General features: G+C 46.0%; 1 protein-coding gene across 3 annotated transcripts in view; it reads right to left on the bottom strand.

The window, feature by feature from the left end:
• Positions 1-5,578, bottom strand: part of NDP (norrin cystine knot growth factor NDP) — a 19,367-nt gene extending 13,789 nt beyond the window's left edge. The window contains exons 1-2 of one of the 3 annotated variants that reach the window (XM_057378224.1): positions 5,215-5,578; positions 4,183-4,304 (exon numbers count right to left, since the gene is read on the bottom strand). The gene's annotated coding sequence lies outside the window, so the exon portion shown is untranslated. Of the gene's footprint in view, positions 1-4,182; positions 4,855-5,214 lie in introns of those variants that run through there. The other 2 variants (XM_057378225.1, XM_057378223.1) reach the window with 2 other exon arrangements.
• Positions 5,579-7,788: the final 2,210 nt, after the last annotated feature.

Below are 7,788 nucleotides of genomic sequence, written 5' to 3'. Positions count from 1 at the left end.
CCATGGTGTTTGAAGCATGAGAAGCAAGATAGCAATTGCAGCAAAGGTCATGGAAGCACCCTGGGAGCCTCAGCACACGTGGGATGAGCACACATGGGACTGGTTCCCCGGGCTCATTTAAGACCCCAAAAGTGTTCCCGTTGTGGGGACCCGGTGCATGAGGTGGAACAAATCTGGCTGAATGGCACTTGAGCTGTCTGAACTTCCCTCTGCTTTTCAAGTTCCCAAGAATATTTCCAGCCCTTCAGGTAGCCAGGAGAGGGGAAGCAGGAGGTGCCTTCCTGCTCGGTGGTTGGAATAACAAACTCCAGTGGGCACTGTGGGCTGGCRCCCGGCCAGCAGAGAGGCACTGGCCAACACGGAGAAAAGGGTTTAATGCACTTGCAAAGAGTAACTGCTGGGGGACAAAAGAGTGCTTGTATTTTTATTCTTTCCTTTTCCTGCTTCCAGGAAGCTTTAAATAGATTGATTAAGGGCATGCATGGGATATCTCTCTAATGAGGTAGTAGAGCCATTTAATGGCGAGGTGATGCCAGCCTTGGATTCTTTCTTTATTCCTGYGTCTCGCTGAATATCAGAGTAGTCKTGGTYTTGAGTCTCAGCAGAGGAATACAATTTTCCACTTGGTCATCCATTATTCCTTGGTCGAGCACCAGGTGCAGAGCTGAGCTGTCTGGGGCTGCCCATCCCTCTCAGGAGGCAAACCAGCAAGGGTGGCTGCTGGCTACAGTGCAAATGTTCCCAGCCAAGCATTAGCTATAGGATTTGCTTCAGTAATTACTTCAACTTCAGTCTTATGACCCAACATGAGGCAAAATTGCTCTTGGCCGAATTACAAGTTGCTGAGAGGTCTAGGGCATTSAGGCATGTGTCCTCTACCTGTTGGAGTGCATTACAAGCAGGTGGGCAGGTTTTGCTCTCTGTCTTTTGCATATTTTCCAGAGAACTCAGCGGCCTGTAGTTATCAATAGATGCAGGAGTAGGAATGGTTCTTTTTATCCTTTAACACTAAACAAAGGCATCCCTGCCCCTGGGACCAGCAGGGAGTGTTATGCATGCTGGAGACAGTGCACAATTCAAGGGGATGTTCCCTCTMTTGTGACCCCAGGAGCAAAATCCTTTCCTCTTTTACACACAGGCAAAATTCAGACCACCATCCATATACCTCACCCTCTGATAATCAGGGAACCTAAATATTCGGCTCATGGTAACAATTCTGTGTCTTCTAACAAGGGGAGCAGCTCTGCCCTAGGTCCCAGTCCCTCWGAGGCGTGCTGCTATGACAGCAATGTGATTGTCACTGCCATGGTATGCTTAACCTTTGCCAAACCAGAGCTGAGGCATTAACTCAGATCCTCAACCCACATGTCTTAAAGGGCAACGAAACCGGCGCTGCCTCGGCCCGACACAGGCTGCAGCTCAGCAATAAAAGGCACGGAAATGTGACAGGCGTGAGCCGTAACTATGATTGATGTAACTAGAAAAATAACAAAGAGAAGCTGAAAAATAGCAGTGAGGAGGAGGAATTCCTGGGACCRGTGTCTCCATGGCACCAGCAGCCCCCTGCTCTCACACCAGCAGACGGGCTGCACTCGCCTGTRGTGGAAAGGATCTCCATGGCACACAATGAAATTCCAGCAAACGGGACAAGGACTGATGGTGTCTGGAAGTGGTAGTGCCACTGAATTAGATTATGTGAGAAAAGGAGGAATATATAGACGGCCAGCTGCTCAAAGGCTTACTACAACCTTGCTTTTATTGTTCTGCTAAGTTAGAGGTGGGGCATCAGAGGGATTCCTGGCATACCACTACTGAGAAATTTTAATATGTTCCACAGTGACACATATAAAAAGGAAATAACAGCTGATCACAGCCAGTGGAGACTGCAACATCTCTTCATATTCATGCACAGAAGTGGGGTCGAAGTGGGGTGCTCTAGGCTCGGACACCCCAAACCTGACCCAACCAAACCTTTCTCCTGCCACTGAGTTTAGTTTCAGCAAAGRGTCGAGTGTGAAGTCAGGCAGCAGAAAAAGGGCGATGTGGACATGGCTGCTCACCCCATCCCGAGAYACCAGGACGTGGAGAAGGGCAGGGGACCCGCGGGGCAGAACACTTCACACTGATGAGAAGAAACACGTGTTTACACAAGCGGCARTGATCCGGTGCAACAAGATATCACAGAGGGCAAGAGTTTAGCTGGGCTCTGCAGAAGGACCTGTTGCATATGGGGCTTAGTCACAAGGGTTTCATTTCTAAAGAGTTTTTGGAAGGGTTATAAACTCTCTGAGAGTTCAGTGGATGGGGTTAGGGAAAAATCCTTTGCCCCAGCGAGTTACCCCATAGCTGCCTGCCATAGGGTCTCTGTCTCTCTTTGATGTGGCCGCTTCCAGCCACGCTCAGGATTGGATTGCTCAAATAACAGCGGGCTGTGGCACAGTCTCATGTAGCAAAACTCTTCTGAAACTCACAGAGATAAGTCTCTCCTTAGAGACAGAGGAATTTGTGATACTTATAATACAACTATCAAATATTTATAATTGTAATTACAATACTGATTGGGAGGTGGTGGGGGAGGAAGAGAGGATTTTTTTTCTTTCAGTTAAGCAAACAATCCACCAGACAAGYTGCAAAAATGAATGTCTCAGTGGTTGCATGCCAGCTTGCACCATAGATCGTCAACTTGCTCCAACCTCCAAGGGAACCTTGAGCACTTCCCAGTGCATCAGAGAGCAGAAAAGCCAGGAAGGGARCAAAACCCCAGGAGAAATGGGGAATGAAGCCAACTGCAGGAGGACACCCTGCCAARTGAGTCAGAGCAGGCATCAGTGTGAGCTCCCAAGGAGGTGCTTGTTCCCCTCCCACCTGGGTGGGAGAGGCAGCAGCCCTGGAAGGCAAACCAGCAAGAACAGGCAGGAGCTGTCACAACTCTCAGTGGTGCATGAGGGACAGTTCCAGCAGGGCAGATGGCTTCTGTGGAAATCAGCCATGCCCAAGGAGCTACCTGGGGCACTGCTACTGCAAACTGACCCAAGGCTGTCCATAACCAGCATCCTGCTCTGCAAAGGCCAACCACCAACACACATCAATCCAGACCAGGCACCGCACAAACCCAGGAAACCTACGTGGGACACCTTCAGGTAGAGAAACAAGCCTGTAACTCATCAGCAGCCTCTAAATACACCCTGTCCCTAAATCAAATTGTATTTTGCTTCCTAAGCTTGAAACATCTATTCCTTCCGCATTTGCTTTAACTGGAAAATCTTATAGTCTTGTTTTATAATACAAAATAAGATTTCATTAGCAGCAAGAGCATATCAAYGCATATGTAAGTCACACTGGGATCCCCTGATTCAAGCTGGTAAGCAATTACTCACCAAATAGTTCTGGTTAGGTCCAGGAAATTATTCATGTGTATAACTATTCACAAACATTAGTAAGGTCCCACAACATGAGGAAAAGTGAGCATCAGTAGTAATTCAAAAGGAAGGACAAAATAAAAGRTAGARGTCCAAAAAYGTCGATATTCTTAAATTCCTTTGARGAGGTACAAGTAACAGCATTGTGATTATTACACCCACATCTATCGACCACACCAGGCTGCTTGATTGCTTCYATTAGAAAATAACTTTGCAATAAAGTACTGATCTGAAGTGAGTTTGTCTGCACTGCTGGTTCTAAATAATMATTTGCTTTCAAGTTAATTTGTCCCATTTCTGGTTTTAAATAACCTTTTACCTGTCCTTTATCAACAGSCAGAGTTCCTACTTCTCAGCCACTGTTACAAAGCTTTAGGAMCTGTAAGTAATATGTAGCACAGGAAACATATTTTCTCATCTCTAAAGAGCTGCAGAAACCTTAAAAAGTTATTTGACATGCCATCTCTCCCAGGCAGAACCAAATCAGATGTTTTATGGGGAGAAATTGCAATGAACCTGCAGGGCAGGACAAGAAATCTTCCTGGCAGTCCCAGGAGAGTCAGTGCACACACACACACACACACACACACACACACTCTGAGCATCTTGTAAATTCAGCTTTGGCACAAGAAAATTGCCCCGCAGCACAAACTGTGTGTGACACTGCAGCAGTAGCTAACCCAGTACTGAGGTTGGTCTTTGTTACTCTGTTCTTTGCTGCTGGACCCATTCACTCGGACTTTTCCAGGATGAATTCACTCACCTGAATCCTAGCAGGGAGTTGGGCTCTCTTCCTCAGCGGTGCCCTCCTGGCAGTGTCCTCTCCCGARCCTCGCAGTCACACCGCACTGCCACTGTCACCGCGCTCCCGACGGGGAAATTCTCCTTTCGTCCCAGAGAGACAGAGAACAATCATGCTGGTGCCTCTGGCGCTGACACGCAGGGAAATGCTCTGCCAGGAGCYGGGGAGAGCCTCTCTCTGTCCTTCCGCGGGCGGTCCGGGGTCGTGCAGCATCCTCCGGTGTCAGCTCCGGGCGGCACAGCCCCGCCGCCCTGCGTGTCGCGCCGGCCACCTACCGAGCATAGCCCGGGCACTACAGCAAAACCCAGCACCGGGGCTTCCCTCAGCGGGCTCAGCCAATAAACAGGGTGTGTTAAATCTGTCCTAATCCACAGCCRGCGCTGTCCGGTCCGTAGGAAAGCCTCGCGGAAGTTTGGGTAAGTAACAGTGTGCGAATTACGAGCGCTCCCGCGGAGCGTGAGAYGCAGCGCTAGAAATAAATATCGCCTGTTGTTTCAAATTGTTCTGAGCGCTCCGGCAAGGGAACAGCAGGCGTAAGTAGTGATAAAAGTGAACAGTCCGGCTTTAAAGCGGCAGGCTCGCCCGWGCTCCTAGAGCCCTATTGTAGAGGGACAAAGAGGGTGCTGGCGGTACCAGCGCGCTCTCGGTGGATTCAGGGCAGAGTCCAGCATGTCCATTCACTCCAAAGACACAGAGCCAGGACCAGCACAGAGCTGCAGCCTGGAGCTCAGCGTGCTCACAAGAATAGGTGTTTAATCAAGGTGCTCAGAAGCGCCCTGGGCTACCTGCATTTGACAGGCAACCTTTGGACAGGAGATAGAGGCACAAGGATAAGGAGACACAGAGACTAGAGCGGTCTTGATTCAGTTTAAACACAGTTTAATTTTTAAAACGGTATAAGGAGAACATGTTTGTGTCAGAGAAAGATTAAACACTCAGTTTAAGTCTATAAAAAACTCAAAATCTGTAGGAATCTCTTATTTGCATGCTTACCTTTGGAAAATGCACCACTCCTTCCTTCCCTCGGACTCTTCAGAGAGCTAAAAAGTGGTCCTGTTACTTCCAAATGCTTTTGTTCTTCTGTCCCTCTGTCACATGGCTTGCCTTTTATATTTGCAACACACAAAAGTTAGGGCTGTTGTTTAAGAGAGAGAGGGAGAGAGAGGGAGAGAGAGGGAGAGAGGGGAATGTCAAATGGAAAAGTGCCATTGCAGTCATATATCAATCAGGGCAGCAGCAGCAGCAGCAGCTCGCTGGCAAATGGGAATTCCACAGAAATGCGAAGCTCTTGTTATCTGAGAAATCACAAAACACCACCAGCCAAGCTCCCCTCTGCAGGGACTTCTTATTATTGGCAAGCCAGGAAATAGAAGGAAGTGTAGGCGCTTTTTTAATTGCTGTTATTGTTTCAGATCTGGAGATAAGTGAGCTGTGGCGTATGAAAGCCAGTGGAATAAAAACCCTGAATCAAATTCCTTCCTAAACAAATGCACCATAAATTTCTTGCATAATGCAAGATGAAGAAAACCACAGAGAAGCAAGGCAGTGGAGCTAAGTGAAGAATCTGACAGTAATGATTTAAAGAATTTGATAACTGTTTGTGCTTGGAAAGTATCCATAGAAAACCTACCTGTTCCTTGGATTATTCATTAATCTCTTTTTTCCTGACCAATTTTTCTTAGACTTTCTCAACTGAGTTTGTTCTCATGTATCCTTAATTCAAGATGTGCTGCTTCACTACAATTGGTCAACTAAAGCTTCTGACATTCCCTGGCTCTCCAGTTGGGTAAGAAGATGAGTATTTTCTGTATAAATACTTGTCTGCAACCTGCAATTCCCCTCCTTCAGRCAACCTGCCCTGAAATTCTGACATTTCTGTCCAACAAACTCAGAAGAAAACATCATCTTTCTACTTTATACACTTTTCTCTGAAGAATACCAAGTTTAAAAAGAAGTTACTATTGAAATCTTGCGTAAAATATTGTGGGTTTATACAAAGAAAAAAAAAATTAAAAATCCCTGAGGGGCTGAAGGCAGGCTCCATCCACTGGAAAACCCCACTTACAACAAGGACACCACATTTCTGGTTGCACCAAACCCTCTTCACCACAGAGGAGGGTGTTTCACCTCCTTGTGAAACTCCCTAGAAGTGTCCCCTAGCCATCCTGCAGGATCATGGGAAGCACAGACCTAAACTGGTTAATTAAAAAATAGGCGACATAGCTGGCCATTCACAAGCTGTATCTGTTCAGAGGCCCTGGCCAGCAGATGGACAGGGTTCTGTGTTGATTGTGTTTGAACTCTRAAGGAAAGTTGGTATTTGATGGATGGTGTTATTAGCTAAATGTCTTATGTGTTATAAGATCAAAGAACAGATGGGAATTATGCCTTRAAAATAGAATAATCTAAAAGAGGAATGGCTTGTAGATGAGGAAGCATCACAGAAAAAATAAAAGAGATTTTCTTTGGCTTGCTTTTCTGCAAAGCCAGGTTTGACTGGCAGGATAAACGAATACTGGTTTCTTAGCTTTGTATCATCTGCAGGTAATGATATCTGTATTAATTTTTTTGGGTGCTCAGCATATTCAACAATAATCAATAATGCCTCACACAGTGATATTTTTGAGAAGTAGTGCTCAGCAGTTTGCTACCACAACATAAATTCCTAGTAGAGGAAAATCAGCAAAAGTGACTTTCAATTTTTTTATCTCCAGCRTCCAGACCCTGTTTGGCAGCCAGTGGAAGTTAATCAGCAATTAATTGACTGCACAGCCTGGTGACTTATAAACTGACACTCTCATTTGTGGCCTTCTGAATGAACCTGCACATGATCRCAAGCACAAAAGTAGAAACATCTAATGTATCCTCCCCCCACATCAAGAACTCTAGGGCCCATAACTTTTTCATAGCTGTTCATAAATCTTTAGACTCTCTCAAATGCTGTGACTTAATCCCACCCATAAAACCAGACATTTTGAAGAAACAAATAAAAGCAGAAAGTACAGGAGCTCAGAGCTCAGTTTTCAAAGACCACCAGACATCTGAGATGACCCCAGATATAAGATAATATTTCCAGAAGATTTAAGGTATTCTGCTCCCATCAGCTCTGATCTGAGTTCCCTTCAAAGGAAGTTTATCTCACTTAGAAGTCTTTGCCTGAAAACAAAATTTAGGCTCTGCCAGCAGCAAATGTAGAGTTTCCATCCCAAATTACTTTCAGTAAAGGCTCAGTTCAGATTGGCATCAATAACAGCTTTTCTCTCTGGGAGCAGACACAGATATTCTGCTTACTCATCTGAACGAATTTTTTTTTTAATAGAGGAAACCAGGTGAGTTAAATCCTTCCCTTGAAAATTCAGGGTGTAATTTTGAAGAGATGGAAATCCACTCCTGCATGGAGTTCTACCAACCTCTCCTTTCCAAGCCCCACAACATACACTGGAGACCTGCAACCCTATYCCTTATTCCACAATCACAAGACTCRTGTTTGTCCTYAGAAAAGCCCTGGACCACCATTACCTGCAGTTCAGTGGGACACAAATATTTACCCTGTTGACATCACCAATC

This window comes from Malurus melanocephalus, unplaced genomic scaffold (genome assembly GCF_030028575.1).
Source record: "Malurus melanocephalus ecotype Western Australia unplaced genomic scaffold, MMel_1.1 scaffold_348, whole genome shotgun sequence".
Classification (NCBI taxonomy): domain Eukaryota; kingdom Metazoa; phylum Chordata; class Aves; order Passeriformes; family Maluridae; genus Malurus; species Malurus melanocephalus.
This window is presented reverse-complemented; position numbering and strand designations above follow the sequence as displayed.